Source organism: Nicotiana sylvestris, chromosome 4, assembly GCF_000393655.2.
Source record: "Nicotiana sylvestris chromosome 4, ASM39365v2, whole genome shotgun sequence".
NCBI lineage: Eukaryota > Viridiplantae > Streptophyta > Magnoliopsida > Solanales > Solanaceae > Nicotiana > Nicotiana sylvestris.
This window is the reverse complement of record NC_091060.1, coordinates 58,156,859-58,175,762: the sequence shown is the minus strand read 5'-3', so window position 1 is coordinate 58,175,762 and position 18,904 is coordinate 58,156,859.

Here is an 18,904-nt window from a genome sequence, read left to right as displayed (position 1 = left end):
AGGAAAACGAGCTTTGACCATGTCAGCTCCAAAAGACAAGCCTTTGAGCTACTTAGCCTACGAGCTATGAACCTTCCGAGGTGCTCAAATATCGCCACTAATGACTTGAAATCGAGGTTCTTCCAGGACCGACGATGGGTCAGGCAAAATTATTTCAAAAAGACATTGCCGAGAGGAAAGCAAAGCCAATAAAAAGCCCACGGGAAAAGTGTAAGAGCCATTATCACCAGCTAAACGAGCCTCCAGGCCACACACTAAAAGGTCTCAACGACCAAACAGCGTAAGAGCCACTGTCGCCAGCTTAAAAATTGAAAACTTGAGGATTAAAATGAGCTCGAGTCGTAACTCGATTCGGAGACCGGATCCAAAATAGTTAACTACACATGCCTAAGGGCTTGGCATAAGCGAAATTTTCGCCAGCCGAACAGGCCCCCGGGCCGCACACTGAAAATGTCGCTTCAACCTGAAGCGCAAGAGCCACCGTCATCCGCCCATGCAGGCACGAAAGAACTTGAGGGTCAATTAAATCTCGAGTCGCAACGCAACTCGAAGACTGTACCTGAAATAGTTGAAACACAAGTGACCAAGGGCAAGGAATAAAGGCAATCATCATCCGCCCATACAGGCCCGGGAGATCGGAGGTCTGGAAAGCATGAATTAGGGGCTGAATCGGAGACTAGGCCTAAACAGCTGGGCAAAACAAAAAGGCTCTAACACCTGCACACGACAAAAAATTGCATTTAAAAAGCCTCCAGGCCTATCCAAGTGAGTTCCGGATCAACTAGGCTATCACTGGACACCAAGACCAGCCCGCCTGGTCGCAAGCAATGCAGAAAGAGATACAAAGGAGATGAAGCTTCGAGTTTCTTTCCTTTGTCGCAAGCGCAAAAAGTGTGGACTCCCTCTGCAAGCATGCTCTGTGAACAGCAGATACAAAACGGCAAAGTTTACGCTCCGCTCCAGAAGGTTACGGCCCACCAGCAGCAGCTTCGCTCAAACCCTTCCAAGAGGACAAAACCCCTAGCGCCGATCTCTTCAGGAATCTATCCTCGGGATCCACAACGAATGTATCTCTCGATCCTTTTCTCACGGTGAAGGACCTGCTCCAACTCAAGTCGAACATCGGCGACGTCCTTCAAATCAATCACCATTTCATCATCAGCCTTGGTCCAACCCAATGTTGCTTCAGTCCAAGCGTCGATTATTTTGACCTGGACCTTAGGGAGATCGGATTCCCGCTTCGCGATCATATCCACTCGAGCTAAAGCTTGAACCTGCACCTAAGCCCCCAGTTCACCACAAGCATTCCTAAACTCGGTCGTCTTTGCCCCTAAGTTACTCCTGATTCTTCGTCTTTCTTTTTACAAACTAAAGAATAAGCGAAAGCCTAACCTCAAAGGTTAAAAAAGCGAAACACTTACTACGAAAGGTCGCCTACCCCATCAAATATCTCTCGTAACTCGAGCTCCGGTACAACTCAACAAACTTTCCCACAGCAAGGAGCCTATTGGACTCACCCTCATCCAGATCCCTCTGAGGTCTAGCCCCATGGCAAAGCAGCTCAAACCTGAGCCTATCAAAATCCTACATGAGGAAAACTTGGTAAAGAAGGGAAGACACGAGATGTGGGAGAACTGTGCCGAGGCTCACCGTAAAGTGAAGTCGGCGGACTTCTATGAAGGCCAAAGCACTTTCTTACAGGACCAGTTTCGCGACCTTAGGAAGAACCGACCTCGGTTGAAGCATGATCACTCAGATGAAACACCGCTCTAGTATCAAAAACTTCAAGAACAGTAGGCTCGGACAATGTTCTCTTGCCAGAGACACGGACCCGTCTAGCCTCATAAAAGCTCCATCACCCTACGAGTGTGTATCATGTCTATCTCCATCGTCTCCTGGATCGGAAGCCCACAACTGCTCCCCCTCTCCGGAGACGCATGGCCTCACCCCGTGGGGATCATCTTTTACCTATAGACACCCGTCTAAGCATGACAGGAGAAGGCAGAACTGGCAAAGCGCGAAGTGTGCTGCCTAAAGGGAATTGCTCCATTTTTCGGCAAATAATACTGGTTCGTAAGGTATAAAACCAGCGGTCAGCACCCGAGCAAAGCGATTTGTCCATGATCGATCTCTACCACCCCCGGCAACAGTGATTAAAGGCGTGATCAACCGGCACCATGGAACCAGCAGGCAACGATGGACCCAAAAAATGAGGGGAGCTCCCCCACCCCTGTCGGATTAATCCCGTTGTTGCTGCCATAGCAGCCGCAGAATTAGAAGACTAAAAGGCGGGGAGATGTACAGGTATGTTGTTACCGGAAATGTGGCATAGAAAATGACAACTACATGAGACAGAGTAACCCCTATGAGGGCAGAAACAGCCTTATGCCATACACTGGAAGAACTACGACGATTCAAAGCCAATCAAATATGCCAACTAATATCACCACCTCCAACCTTGAGGCAATACTCAACCCCGAAAACCTCTGTCATAGTAAAACGACACTCTAGAGGGCCAACAACACCTTCACCAACACAATATTGGCATGCAAATTCTAAGGCCTCTGCCAAGGGAAACCAGTCTATGAAGGAATAAGCGTTTTTAAACAACGCTGGTAAAAACGGGCTCCGGGTGCTATCCAGGATGGTCCAAGCACGAGCAATCCTCGATTCAAAGGCTGCCTTCAGGAAATCATCGGTGTTCCCCATCCGCGGGTCCCTGAGCAAATTTCTTCTCAAGGGTTATTACGAACCCTGAAAACATTATCCACGCAAAGTAAGGGCCCCGGTGGACCAAGGTTATTGGCTTTATTCAGGTTCAGTATGAGGGACCATGAAAGGCCCTGCACGGAGCCGTTTCCATCAACCAAAGGCTGGAAGGAATACTCACATCCGAGGTTAGTATCACAGACAACAGAACAGGGTCGTGCATTCAGAACTACCACAAATATAAAGAAACACAGCAAGTATCAAAGGCAGGAATCAAGGAAAAATCTTTGTATTCATAAAATGTTCGCCTACAGCGGCCTTCAGGGGCTCCTTACATATGATTACAAATTCCCTCAAGGGAATCCTTACACGGAAATAAAGAAGTTTAAGGACATGCATACAATAAGAGCCTAAGTATCTAGCTTATTCCCAAAGTACAGAATCTTCGACATCATCTTCTCTGGTGTATGACCTCAAAGATAATATCTTCCAAATCCAATCCCCTCGGAGACCTCACCCCAATCCTCCCGGAATGGCATCTTCAAAGGGAAGGGTATAGAAGAGGAAGGCAAGGGAGGAGAGAAAAATGACGAAGGAGAGGCCGGAAGAAGACAAGAAGTGGTTGGGTGAAAAATTTGGCTAGTAAGAACTCCGCCAATACTGCCATTATAAAGCCACTTCCTGAGATGTTGCCTCGGCCTAGGAGGCGACAGTCAGCATAGACTATCGCCATACCCCCCAGGAATCTAAAAGGGGTGTAACGCACTAAGCCGAGGGAGGAGGGTGAGCAGAGGTATATAATCTGAGCCCCCTCTTGAGTAGCGGTACACAATCCAAGTATTTTCCTGGGACGGAAGAAGTCAGTCCCCTGCTTCATCACCCCAAGCCAACAGGGACAGCAACAACAACAACAGCAACAACAACACAACAACAACAACAACAACAGCAATAGCATCACTATAGCACAACCTCATCCAAGTATAGAAGGATTGAGAGTTGGTCCATGACACCCACGGCGTAAGACCACGAGGCCGTAGGCCTCAAACATAATGAGATGACAAAGACTAAAAATAGCAGGAAAGGAGGAAAGGATGGGTATCAAAATAAGTTTGAATGAAAAGCCGATCACAAGAAGCCCCATTTATAGGGGGAAGGCAAAGTAACCAACGATGCCATTACCGGCCTCGAAAAGCGAAACAGCAGGCGCAATCAATGCATTCATGGAAGTTTAATTGATAGAAATGACACGACTTCGAAGAACGAAGAGTCGCGACATTTCAGATGATCTTGGAGAAGTGGAAAGGTGAAACACCTCGGTACTTGTAAAAGGGGCTGCACTATCAGCACGATGTCTTTTCAGGAGCCCGCGAAGTGGGGTGTCAAAAACATTTCTTATCGCTTCCCTCTGAGAAACGTGGGGACTATCTATGCACGGTGAAATCGGAGGGCCGATTTCTCATTAGCCAAATGCTTCAAAGGGTAACCCCGGAGGTTTGGGACCTCGAGTCGGTCACTTCCCCCAAAAGCCTGTCGACACCTTCCCGAGGATAACATCGACCGAAACCCCGACGAACGCAGAAAGCTCCTGAAGAATGCATTCGAGGTCGACTAAGTCTATTTGAGCAAGCTCAACATTAGCCCACGCATACATCATAAAGCAAGTTGGTTGTCGCGTCCCATTTCCTTTATCGCACAACGTATATTGTACTAAGTTTGGGATCCCCCCCTCTTATAAAAAGGGGAGTCGTTAACTCCCTGTAAGTCACAGCTCAAACTATTCTCCATTGGATCAATAATATATATATATATATATACATCTTTCTCTCTAACTCGCTCGTTCTTACTAGCTCAAAGCCACTTTAGCATTTACTACTCTCACACTTGTTCTTCATTTATTGCTTGGTATTGGCCAAATAGAGCCTTGTTAAATCATGTCTTATCTGTTATCCCATTCCCGACTACCCTCGATAGATCAAGATCGAGCCCAGGTATCGACGCCGAGGTCCTCCATCGACCAGTCTGAAGCCAAGGCAATACGCCCCTCGGTTTGATTACCGCCTCGTTGTAGCTTGCATTTCATCGTTAAACTTCATATTCCTAGCATCACCTGCTCATACAACTAGCATAAAAATATATCACGTATTTTTAGAATCCTGTTTACAAATTTAATTAGTGTTACCATTTTCACGGTAAACAATGAACTTCTCTTTATACCTCGTTATCAAACATATGTAATTACGAGATCATGCCAGAATGAAGGAAGGGATTATCCTTAAAATACCTTATCACAATCTTTCCAATCACCAAGTTGAATTCGTCTCTTCGCACCTTAATCTACAACAACGATAACAATACTATCATCAAGTTATGAAAGGTACAACTATCGCACAATGAACGACAATCTTCTTTTGAATAAAAACGGACAGCATCTCCCCTGTAACCCTTACTTCCTCCAAATTCAAGATAACCCGAACAACACAATCACACAACAATAACATCATAAATACATTTTTTCCAGCCTTATATTACACCATCAAATACTATAAAATAGCCCAACACACTCCAATCTTGTCATACACAAAACGACCACCGTAGTAGTGTCAAACGACCCGGAAATGTTACGACGAATGACCAGCACACCACCCTACATCTATATGATATTTATACACACCCTTCCTCCTCCAAAACTCTAGAAAACAAAAGTAAAATATCCAGCCCAATAGCAATAAAAAACAGTCCGCTACAAGTGAATAACTCGAACTCACGGCTTCCGATCACTGTCCCGTGAGTTCTTAAAATTATAGAACGACTTACCATTATTTTACAGCACAAAAAATGTATGAAAGATATCAGTAAAATTACCTTACTTGTTGGATAACTCAGCCCTTATCTTGGTTCTTCAAACTCTTGGTTTTGCCCCCCAATTTGAACTTGAAGGGAGAGAAAATCAATTAAGGTTTGTGGGTAATTTTTGGGAGAAAGTTTTCATGGGTTTAGGTCTAGTTATTTGTGATATATAATGAGGTTTATATTGTATGAAATAAGACCTTTAATGATCTCTTTGACTGACCCGAAATTGCCTCTTTTTGGACTCTCATTTAACAAAGTAGGTGACACACCAACTTTCCACCTAGCAGCCTGCGCAGTCTCGGAAAAATGCATATATATCTCGACTCTGATGTCGTATTGATAAATATTTTAATGAGTTAGAAAATAGACTTATAGATCTTCAATTTTATGAGTGGAATACCCCATAAATCTAAGTATATTTAGATAAAATCGCAGTTACATTTGACCTAAGTATTCGCACATTTATGAATGTATCTTGTGATGACCTTTTCAAATTTTTGTTCCACAACTCGCTTGACTTCAAATTATAACACATGCCTATCATATGACTAAAATAACTCATAACATAATCTCCTTATAATTTTAAACACCCTATTCTCGCCCAAAAGTACATGTTACAACATTCCCAACTTGTCCACTTTCGACGAAATTTATTTTCTTCAATTCATTTAGTTTTGAAGCCTTCAAACCCTCTTGGTACTTGATATTCATGATCTTAATTATTTGTAACCTCCATTGTAACATGATTAACTTACTTTATGTACTTTTAAAGTTGATCTCATTTTTGAGGTTACATCAATTAACTTACGAATACTCTCACGTACAAAAACATGGGGTGTAACAGAGACGATATGATGGGATGCCCTTAGAGTCTTGATGATATTATGTATACCTATACCTATGCATGACACGGCATTTATATGCATGTGCATTACATTATAAATGTTTCAGACTTTACAATGTTATTCAGATTTACAAATGGATCTCTTTATTCCATGCTTCATCTATATCTTTTATGTATTGATTTTCATACCTTACATACTCAGTACATTTTTCATACTAATGCCCTATTTCATGGGTCTTGCATTCATGCTCGTAGGTGCAGGTAGGCAAGCTAACGGTCCCCCTTCTTAGGATCCTTGATCAATGAGAGTTGGCGTGCTCCACTTAATCCAGGGCAGCTTTTGAATTTTGTAAGATATGCTTGTATATATACATGGGTATGATGTAGCTCATTCCCGTATTTGTACAATTGTATTTCTATTAGAGGTCTGTAGACAGTTATGTCCATTTGGATAGTATGTGGCCTTGTTGGCTTTTAGTTTTGGGTATATAGTTTTCTATCCGACCTTGTCGGCTCGCCCACTATAATCTGCACGTATATGTATATATGTCTTTTGGATAGGTTTTCCTCGCACATGTTATTCTCGTAATTTAGCAGATATTATTCGTGTTTATATCTTAGTCGCATGCTTAAGGGTGTTTGAAAGGTATGACTCGGGCACTCGTCGCGGCCCATCGGTTTGGGTCGTGACATATACCATCTCGAGAAGTCCAATGTGATAGTCGATGCCTTGAGTCGCAGAGAGTTTGGGGAGCTTAGCATATTTGCCAGTAGCAGAGAGGCCATTAGCATTGGATGTTCAGGCCTTAGCCAACCAGTTTGTTAGATTGGATATTTCTGAGCCGAGTAGAGTTTTGGCATGTGTGGTCTCCCAGACTTCTCTTTATGATCGTATCATGGAGTGCCATTATGATGACCCCATCTGGTTGTCGTTAAGGACACAGTTCATGAAGGTGATGCTAAGGAGGTCACTATTGGAGATGATGGTGCATTGAGGATGCAGGGTAGGCTATGTGTGCCCAATGTGGATGGATTGCGTGAGTTGACTCTTTAGGAGGCACACAACTCGTGGTACTCCATTCATCTGGGTGCTACAAAAATATATCAGAACTTGAGGTAGCATTATTGGTGGCATAGAATGAAGAAGGACATAGTATAATATGTAGCCCGGTGTCTAAATTGCTAGCAGGTGAAGTATGAGCATCAATGACTGGGTGGATTGCTTCAGAAGTTAGAGATTCCGCAGTGGAAATGGGAGCGAATCACTATGGATTTTGTTGTTGGACTCCCACGGACTCAGCAAAAGTTTGATGTAGTTTGGGTAATTGTGGATAGACTGACCAAGTCAGCTCATTTCATTCTTGTGATAACCGCTTATTCCTTCGAGCAGCTGGCTCGAGTTTATATTCGCGAGATTGTTAGGCTTCATGGCATGCCGGTATCTATCATCTCTGACCGAGGTACACAGTTTACATCACTCTTCTGGAGGGTCATACAACAAGAGTTAGGTACTTGGGTGGAGTTGAGCACAACATTTCACCCTCAGACGGACGGACAATCTGAGCGCACTATTCATATTCTTGAGGATATGCTTAGTGTGTGTGTGATGGAGTTTAAAGGTTCTTGGGATTAGTTCTTGCCACTTGCGGAGTTTGCCTACAACAACAGTTATCAGTCCAGCATTCTGATGGAACCATATGAGGCTCTATATGGTAGGCGGTATCGGTCCCCGGTGGGTTGGTTTGAGCCGGGAAAGGTTTGATTATTGGGTATGGACTTGGTTAAGATGCCTTGGAGAAAGTTAAGGTGATTCAAGATAAACTTTGCATAGCCCTGTCCACACAGAAGAGATATGCAGACTGGAGGGTTCATGATGTGGCATTCATGGTTGGAGAACGGGTATTGCTCCATGTTTCAACTATGAAGGGTGTTATGAGGTTCAGAAAGAAGGAAAAGCTGAGCCCAAGGTTTATCGGTCCCTTTGAGGTGTTGCGGCGAGTTGGGGAGGTTGTTTATGAGCTTGCCTCACCTCCCAGTCTAGCATGCGTTCTTCTGGTATTTTATATTTCGATGCTCCGGAAGTATCGTGGCGATCCATCTCATGTGTTGGATATCAGCTCATTCCAGTTGGATAAGGATCTATCTTACGTTGAGGATCTAGTGGCTATTTTGGACAGGCAGGTCCGAAAGTTGAGGTCAAAGAACATTACACCAGTGAAGGTTCAATGGAGGGGTCAGCCGGTCGAGGAGCTGACTTGGGAGACCGAGCAGGAGATGCACAACTGTTATCCTCATCTTTTTACCACTTCAAGTATGTCTCTGTACTCGTTCAAGGACGAACGATTGTTTTAAGAGGGGGAGGGTGTAATGACCCGGCCGGTTGTTTTGAGAGTTATAGCCCTGATCCCCTATTTACTGCTTCCCTTGTATCTCTTTCTACTTATGTGACTTTTCGGGAGGTTTCGTTTTAATGTTTGGAGCATTTTGGGACACTTGTCCATAAACGGAGGCTTAAGTCTTAGGATTTGGACCATAGTTGGAACTATGTGAAGACGACTCTAGAATGGAGTTTTGTTGGTTATGTTAGCTCCGTTGGATGATTTTGGACTTAGGGGAATGTTCGGATTGTGTTTTGGAGGTCTGTAGCTCATGTAGGCTTGAAATGGCGAAAGTCGAATATTTTGGAGATTTTGACCGGTAGTGGACTTTTTGATATCAGGGTCGGATTCCCATTCCAGAAGTTAGAGTACGTCCGTAATGTTGAATATGACTTTTGTACAAAATTTGAGGTCATTCGGACGTGGTTTTATAGGTTTCGGCATTAGTTGTAGAAATTTAAAGTTTCAAGTTCTTTAAGTTTGAATTGGAGGGTGATTCATGATTTTAGCATTGTTTGATGAGATTTGAGGTCTCGACTAAGTTCGTATAGTGTTTTAGGATTGGTTGGTATGTTCGGTTGAGGTTTAGGGGGCTTCGGGTGAGTTTCGGATGCTTAACGAATCATTTTTGGACTTTAGGAGATGGCAGATTTTCTGGTGTTTTCTTGCAGACTTTTCCTTCATTGCATTCGCAAGAGAGGTCTCGCGTTCGTGTAAGGCATTTGGGGAGGACAACTGACTTGTTCTTCACGTTCGCAATATGGTTCGTGCATTAGCAAAGATGTGGAACCTTGAGGCTATGCGTTCGCGATATTGACCTCGCGTTCGCATAGAGGAAACGGTCAGATGGAGTTCCAAGCAAATAGCTTACGCATTCACGATGAGTGTCCCACGGTTGCGTAGGGTCAGTCCATGTGAGCTTCGCATTCGTGACCAGTATATCGCGTTCAAGATGAGTATTTTTATGACTGAAGCATTTTGTGCTTTGTGAATGCGAGGGTCCTTCCACGTGTGCGAAGAAGGGAGCACATGGCAGATTTAAAAGTTCAAAATCGAGGGTTTATTTAATTTTCACCATTTGGACTTGAGAGCTCGGAATTATGCAATTTTTGGAGGGATTTTCACGTGTGTGTTTGGGTAAGTGATTCTTACCTAGTTTTGGTTGATTCCTATAATTATGTCTTTAATTTCATCATTAAATTAATGATTTGGGGGTGGAAAATTGGGGAAAATTTTGAGGAAAGTTCTTAGGCCGAATTTTGGGGTTTTGATCGAGATTTTTCTATCACATTTGAGTAATTTTGGTACGAGTGAACTTGTGAGTGAATTTTGGTGTTCATATTTTGTGACTTTTACCTGATTCCGAGATGTGGGCTCGGGGAGACTTTTTTGGGCATTTTTCCAATTTCTTGTTTTAGCTTTGATTTCAGTAGCTACATTAGTTTCTTGTGGTTATATTTATGTTATGTAATTGATTTGGCTAGATTTGGGCCATTCGGAGTCAGATATTCGTGGGAAAAGCATTGTTACAAATTGATTTGAGCTTGGTTCAAGGTAAGTGGCCTACCTAACCTTGTATGGAGGAACTCCCTTTAGAATTTTGTACTGTCTTTGATATGTGAGCGTCGTGTACATGAGGTGATGAGTACGTACATGGGCTAATTGTTGTTCAGTATATTGCTTTCTATTGGCCATAAAGATACTTGTTTAATCATAGCCTTAACTGTTGTCCTATTTTTGACTGCCCCCGATAGCCCGAGCTCGACCCAGGCGTCGACCCCGAGGTCCCTCATCGACTGATCCTACACCCGGACAACAGGTTCCTTGGCTCGTTCAACCCCTTGTTTTAGCCTGTATCCCCTTGGTAAAACAACCTGGGCAGTAAGCCTTTAGGTTAGATAATCGCCCTGTTTTTAGCTTGCATTTCATCGCTAAACTTCGTATTCTTTGCATCAACTGCTCTAAACAACTAGCTCGAGAATAGATCACGTATTTTTAGAATCCCATTTACAAATTTAATTGTTGTTACCATTTTCACAGTAAATAGTTTGGCACCCACCGTGGGGCTAAAAATAATAGTGATTATTTTCTTATTGGTTTCATTGCACAAACGCGAGTTATCTTTCACACTTTTTCTTGTCCAAAGATCTCTTGATTTCAGTTCAAAATGTCTGGCTTGGTAAACAGAGTTGAGAACGACTACCTCAAAAATCACGGCAAAAATGGTGTAGATGTTCTAGTGGTTGGTGTGATGTTGCAAAACCCCGATAATGCATCTGGGCCGATTCCAGTGCATGAAGGTTCACATGGCGCATAGCAGGCCGACGAAGCCTCGCACACCGATGGGAGCATACAGCATATCGACCGACAGGAAGCCCAACAAACCCCAGGTCGGGAAACGCAGGAACTTAGTCTTTACCATATTTTTAAAATGTTGCAGGAACAACAGTTGGCCATAGCTCAGTTGAAAAGCCATCCAAAGACTCCCAGCGCAGTAGCGCCGGAAACAGCTCCCCGCGTCGAACGTACACTTGAGAGATCAAGCAACAACAGATTGTTAACAGACCCTGCCATAGAGAAGATGCTTGGGGATCTCTCCAAGAGGATCAAGTCAGGTTCGTGGAAGTTCATGCAACAATAGTCCCCCGAGGAAGCGGTCCGGGAACCCGTTTCACGGAAGTTCAGAACGCCGGAACTCCCTAAGTAAGACAGGACCTTGGATCCCAACGAGTGCACCACCGCTTACATGTGTGCGGGAATAGGCAGCGACCTTCAAGATGATGAGTTCTTGCCCGTCTCGTTGAAAAAGTTCGGGGAAACACTCTCAAAAGGAACCATGATGTGGCGCCATAGCCTGGCACCTAACCTCACGAACTCGCTTACCGTACCAGTAGATTCCTCCGCAGTGGCACATGCCGATGCCATCGAAGCAACAATGGGAGAGCCCGACACATATGATGCCGAAAAAAGGGAGAACAATATGCCACGGGAAGTCGCGCCTCGTTCCCTGATAGAACTAATGAGATCGCCCCCAATTTTGGATGACTGGGCAATATAGGCCTTCGCCCGAAGCCTAAACGAACCGATGACTTCGGGGCATTTAAAATGAAGTTTGATTAGATACCCCGTCGAGATCTGGTCAGATGCCCGTAACCGACATCAACCATGAATCAGGACCGTGGATGACCATTCAGGAGCATCCTTGGGCTCGGTATACCCAAGGAGGCTCCCGGTAAAGAAACTAACACCAAAGAGATAGAGGAACCGTCAATGCTCCGCGGATAGGAGGAATGCCCCAAATGCAATCTACCTTGAAACGAGCGGGAAATAGCTCGAGGGAAACATCCTCGAGGAATCTCCAGTGGAGCCACATTCGGCGAGGCATGGCTTGCAGGGGCACCTTGCCCGTCAGAGTATGATATCAGCATTACTATACCGAACATTGTGATCACCATAACTGAAACCAGGGATGCCAAACGCCTCAGTCCTATTCGACCGAATCCCCCTCGAGGAAACCATAACCTGGGATGGGAACCGTATGGCTTGCACGACCACGTGGTCAAAATGGCCACCAGCTCAGGAGGAAAACAGTCGTGGTACTCATTAAAAATCGTTGCCGATCACTGTCGAGCGATCAGGCTCGAATTTGGCACAAAGGGAGGAAAGCAACCCAGAAGAATGAAGCAAAGGAGCCGCGACGTATTGCAACAATAGTGGAAAACCGGCAGCACCTTCCAAGGACTAATAAAAATGGAAAGTAAAAATGTTCATCGTCGGGGAAAAACGGGTCCAAGGATATATTCCAGAGGACGCCCCAACATCCGGCAAAAAAGGCACTGAGTCTTCGCCTCGGCCTCACACTGACGCATTAGTAACCCTCTCCCTCATTTTGATCTATTTCAAATAAAACATGTGCTCATGAATTCAGGTGGTTCGATCAACATTATCAGGCCGAGGTTAATAATGCGGCTCAAACCGTCGGGCCAAAACACGACCACCTCTCGATACAACCCGTCTAAGCTAGGACTAGAACGCCGAATTCTATACCGTCAAAAAAGGCACGAATGTCTTGTTCCTATGGCCGTGGGCACTCTGCCGACCCCACTTCACCAAAAGGATGAAATACCATGCAAGGAGCGGAATTAAAATCGTCGACGGGTAGCGATACGCGACAATGGGAAATTCCTCACCGCGTGATGCATCGCCGGCATCAATACCTCCACCCTCGAAAGGATGAAAGGGTTAGGAAACCACATCTTCGGCCAAGCCTGATTAAACACACTGGAGGGCAGTATTAGGGCTCACACCACGAAACGGTAGGAACATACCAAATCTCGAAGCGCCGCCTACGCATCCCACGGTAAGGAAGAACTGCTCCGTTCCTTTGCTATTTTTTCACAAAACTATATGCAGACAATAGGTCGGGACATTCAGAAGTTCTAACTCCACCCAGAGATCCCAAGGCCTTAGCAGGACCCGCCATGCTTTTTTCCCTTGGTCGGGCTTCCGCCTCGAAGAGGGTCTCGCAAGCAAGATTATTAGTGGAACAACGTACCCTCAAAGGAGGATACGACAGGATCAGAGGCCTCCTTCTGCAATCAAACGATGAGCGATGATCTCCTTTTAAGGGTTCCATCCCCTCAGAAGGACTGGGGAACGGTAGACTGAGTTTCTGATAAGGAATCATGTACCGGATCAAATGGTCCGAGGAGCCGCGCCCGCACGGGCCGAGCTCACAACAATGAAACGATGTGTGTTTACGCCAAGCAATAAAAGAGTATTTTTTCAGCATCTCATACGGCAAACAAGGAAATCTCAGTATACTCCCAGCTGGGACTCCTCCACTGAATGCATCCCGAAATACTCGGAGACTTAGCGTCAACAATTTGGCACCCGCACGACCCTAGGGTCAGAACTCTGGGCTCACAAAATCCCAGCAAGGCAACTCCGAGCTCACAAAAAGCGGCCTTTAAGCCTAAACAAACTCGATGACTCGGAGACTGTCATTAATCGCCATGCACTGGAAAACCCAAAACTCTAAGACGCCGAGCGGGAAGACTCGGCATAACCTGATCTATTCTACATTACAACAAAAACTGTAAGACCTCAACAGGTATGACAAACTGTAAGACCTTAACAGGCATGACAAACTATAAGACCTCAACAGGCATGACAAACTATAAGACCCCAACAGGCATGACAAACTGTAAGACCTCAACACGCATGAAATTCAAAATCCCAAAGTTTAGGCTATACGTCGTATTTGTAAGAATCCCGAAAGGGCATACCCTCGGTGTCGACGCCTAAACTATCACTCGGGATCAAAAATGGCTCCGGCCAAACACATATGACTATGGTCAAAACAGCTGATACAGCCAAATTAAACGCGGCTCGGCGACGCCCAACCGTCGCTAAACAAAATCACAGGCTATTACTTCGAATATACTTCGGAAAGAATCGGTTAAAATAGGATTCCCTCAACAGGAAAAAACGAGCTTCGACCATGTCAGCAAGGCTTCAACCTACTCAACCTACGAGCTATGAACCTTCCGAGGTGCTCTAACATTGCTGATAACGACTTGAAATCGAGGTTCTTCCAAAACCGACGACGGGTCAGGCAAAATCATTTCAAAAGACCTTAACGAGCGGAAAACAAAGCCTACAAAAAGCGCACGGGAAAAGAGCATAAGAGCCATTGTCGCCAGCCAAATGAGCCACCGAGTCGCACAATAAAAGGTCCCAACGACCAAACGGTGTAAGAGCCATTGTCGCCAGCTTGAAGAATGACAACTTGAGGATTAAAATGAGCTCGAGTCATAACCCAATTCGGAGACTGGATCAAAAATAGTTAACAATACAAGCCTCCGAGCCACATATTAAAAGGTCTCAATGACCAAAACAACGTAAGGGCCACTGTCACCAGTCTAAAAATCGAAAGAACTTAATGGTCAATTAAAGCTCGAATCGCAACGCTACTCGAAGACTGAACCCGAGATAGTTGAAACAACAAACGCCTGAGGGTGAAAAATAAAGGCCACCGTCGTCCACCCATGCAGGCAGGAAAAACCTTAAGGGTCAATTAAAGCACGAATCGCAGCGCAACTTGGAGACTGGACCCAAAATAGAAATAGTGAATGCCCAAGGGCAAGAAATGAGAACCATCACTATCCACCCGCACGGGCACAGATGATCGAAGGTCAGGCAAGCTCGAGTCAAGGACTAACTCGGAGACTAAGCCTAAATAGTTGGGAAAAACATGGAGGCCCCAGCACCTACTTACGATAAAAGTCGCACATAAAAGACATCGGCCCGGCCTAATCAGTTCCAGACCTACAAGGATCCCGCCAAACACCGAAACTAGCCCCCCTGGTCAAAAGCAATACAGAAAGAGAAGCAGAAGAAATAAAGCTCCGAGTTCCCTCTTATCTTACATACGCAAAAATAATGTGCACTCTCCATCTACGAACATGCTATACAAGTATCAAATACAAAGCGGAAAAACAGGGAAATCTACATTCCACTCCAAAAGGCTACGGCCTATCAGATTCACTCTCTGCGACGTCAGCAAGATGTGACCGAGCATCACGCTCGTTCGCCCTTGCTCGAGCCAATTCCTCCGAGAGAACAAAACCTCTTGCGCCGATCTCCTCAAGTACTTCTCTTCGAGATCTACAATGAACATATTCCTCAATCCTCTTTTCCCGGTTGAGGGCCCACTTCAGCTCGGCTTGTGCATCAGCAGTGTCCTTCATATGAATTGTCATCTCCTGATCAGCCTTGGTTTGCCTTAATGCCGCTTAAGCCCGGGCATCGATAATCTCAGCCCTAATCTTTGAGAGATCAGACTCGAGTTTCCCGATCATATTTGCTTGAACTATAGCATTGTCATGAGCCAAGCGGAGTTGGGCCTTGAAGGCAGGAACCTTGGCCAAAACGCCCCTCTCCTCTAAAGCTTGAGCTTGCACCTAAGCCCTTGGCTCACCACAAGCTTTCCTGACGTGGTCGATATCGCCCTTGAGGTACTCCAAGGCCTCCATCTTTTTCTACAACTAACATAGGAGAAAGGGGTTAACCTTAAAGGCCAAAAATAGCGAAGCACATACTACGAAAGGTTACCTACTCCATCAAATGGCTTTCATAATTTAAGCTATGGTTCACCTCATATAGCCAATGCAGCAACTCAACCTCCTTCTTCTCGCTAAGGAGCCTAAGGGATTCAACCCGGTCCAGAACATTCTGAAGCTTGGCACCTTTATAGAGCAGCTCGGACCTGAGCCTATCACATGCCTGCAAAAGGAAAACTTGATGAAGAAAGAAGGGCGCGGAATACAGAAGAATTGCGCCTAAACTCACCATGAAGTGAAGACGGCGGACTTCCTCAAAGTCAGAACACACTCTCGTTAATCCTGCCTCTTCGGCCCCAGAAGAACCGACCTCAGGTAAGGCATATTCACTCGGAGGAACTGCCGTCCGAGAATCAAACACCTCGGGAACTGCAGGCTCGGATGATGCCCTCTCCTCAAAGACATGGGCCCGTTTAGCGCCACTAAAAGCTCCATCACACTACGGGCACGGATTCCATTCGTCGCCGTCATCCCTCAGCTTGGGGGCCGACGACTCCTTCCCCTTTTTGAAAGAGCACTACCTCATCCCAAGGAACTACCCTATACCTACAAACGGCAAAGCCAGTACAAAGGAAAGGGGAAAATATTACCTCAAATACACGAAGGCCAAGGCAAAGGCAGCGTGTGTGCATACCTTGGTATTTTGCTCCCTATCTGATGTGCAATACAGCTCGCCACCTACACTCATCGAAGGTCAAATAGGTCACCAACCTCCGGACCCAGCCGGGTAAGTCAAGAACTTCGCCCGGCGTCCATGAAGTTGCTACAACAGGGGAAAACGCAATTACTCAACTAGTTTTTGCTATAAGCAAAATCTAAAAAAGCACCAGACGCCCCACTCACGTGCATAATTCCATCCCTCGGGAAATGGGAAAATCTCCACAGGAATAATGTCGGCCGTCCGGACCCGGATGAACAAACTAGCCCATTCTTGACCCCCCTCTTCTTTGTCATTAACGACAAAAGGCGTGTACGAATGGCACCTCAGGGTTAGCAGACCTTGGTGATGAAAGGGCCGGTACAGCCTGATGAGGTGACTAAGCGTGAATTCAAGCCCAGCACTCTCCGCAAAGGACCTCATCATCAAGACCACTCGCCAAAATGACGGATGTATCTGCGCCAAAGTAACCCGATACTTCAACCAAAAATAAATCACGACCCTATCAAGAGGCGCAAATGCAAAAGGATATAAGTATACGCTCAAGAATCCATTAGCGGAGTCTGTAATGCTCTCATCCGGGGAAAGCACCTACAGCGTTATCCCTTCGCTCCATCCGCAGTATCTCCTCACCATCTCCAAATATTCCTCTTTTATCAAAGGCACGGTCTTCAGAGTGAACCCCCGAAGATCCTAAGTGCCGGGAGAAGCATTCCCCACTCCCTACTGGGTCGGCCCTAAAGTAGTTGCCATGACTATGGTAAAATTGACAGACTAGAGCAAGACCGTGCGCCAACGCTTTTAGCGCCTGAAGAAATGAAGAACCCTATGCCAAAGTGATAGGGTAGCTATCTAAAGTAGCGAGGTCTTTCGAAGAAGCCGAAGCCATCCCATATATATGTGGAAAACAATGACAATTCACCTATCCGGAGTAAGCCCTAGGAGGCCAATGGCCTCGAGAGAGATCGATAGGGTGATACCCGATCCTAGAGGCATCCCTCGACGAGAAACCAGGACTCAAGGAGTCGGCCGTATTATATCCAGTTTTGAGGTAGCATCCGACCCCGAGGACCTCCGCCAAAAAAGAAGTCGGGCTTCGGGAAGCTTTAAATGCCATTGCTCGATTCAAGGCGGTACCCGGTCTCATGGTTTCCTTTTCTAAAAATAAGCACGCGAAGCTCCGATCATGAAGGCTCCATGAAGGCTCGAGGCAGCACCTGAGTACAGGCAACTCCTCAACAGAAGTCTATCACATACGCCTTAAAAAGCTATCTACATCAAGTTCAAAAGGGACCCCCAGGTACCCGAAGCTGACCTTCATTTAGGATATCATTCTCGAAACTCTGCATACTATCTTCATGCAACACGGAGGGCTCGACAGCCAGAGCCTATTAGATCAATCTAGGTTCGGTCTGAGGTACGACGATAGGCTCGGAAATGGGCCATGTCGATCAACAGAGGATTGGGAAGAACGCTCGCATTCAAATTAGGTATCAGCGGACAACAACAAAGGAAAACATTCAAAAGCCTCGAAGGGCATGAGAGCATACAAAAATAAGGCAAAGGTCAAAAGCCGGAGTTAATGAAGTATATTCATATTCATAAAAATCCATGTACAACAGCCCTCGAGGGGTCCTTACATACAATTACAAAAGCCGACTTCCCATCCATCACCATCTCGGGCCAACAGCAACAACAACGGCAAACATATCAGCAACTACCGCAGCGACAGGGCAGCATGACCATGCTCAACAAAGGGAAGCCCCGACAAGAGTCCTGAACATAATCTACGGGAGCTCCGCCAAACGGCCTTGAGGCCATGAGCCCCAAGCATGACGTTCAAGGATAGAAGAAGATGATCAGAAAGAATGGGTAAATGAGACAACGAGGGTACCGAGATAGGAAAAACAACGCCAAGGCACCCCCATTTATAGGGGATAAAGACACGGTCATTGAGGCCTCGGAAGATTGAGCGGAGGATGCAATTACTGTATTCTTGAAAAACCAAATCGACGACAGTATATTCACCTTGGAGAACGGGAATCGGTAGTGCATTGAATGAGGTCGAAATACACACGTCCGTAGGATGCCCCGGTTGCCACAAAAGTTTGCGCCACAGGTTACATTATTGATGTGACGTCGCTATAAAAAGCTCGAGGAGTCAAATGTTAGAATCATTTCCCATTGCTTCATTCTGGGAAACGCGGAGACTATCCGTACGCGGCAAAATCAAAGGACTTAATTTCTCGCTATCAAGTCATTTCAGAAAAATGCCTCGAGACCCCGAGAATGGGGAGCCAAGGCCGAGTCCCCTCCCTCGGGGACCGTCAATGCCCGACTT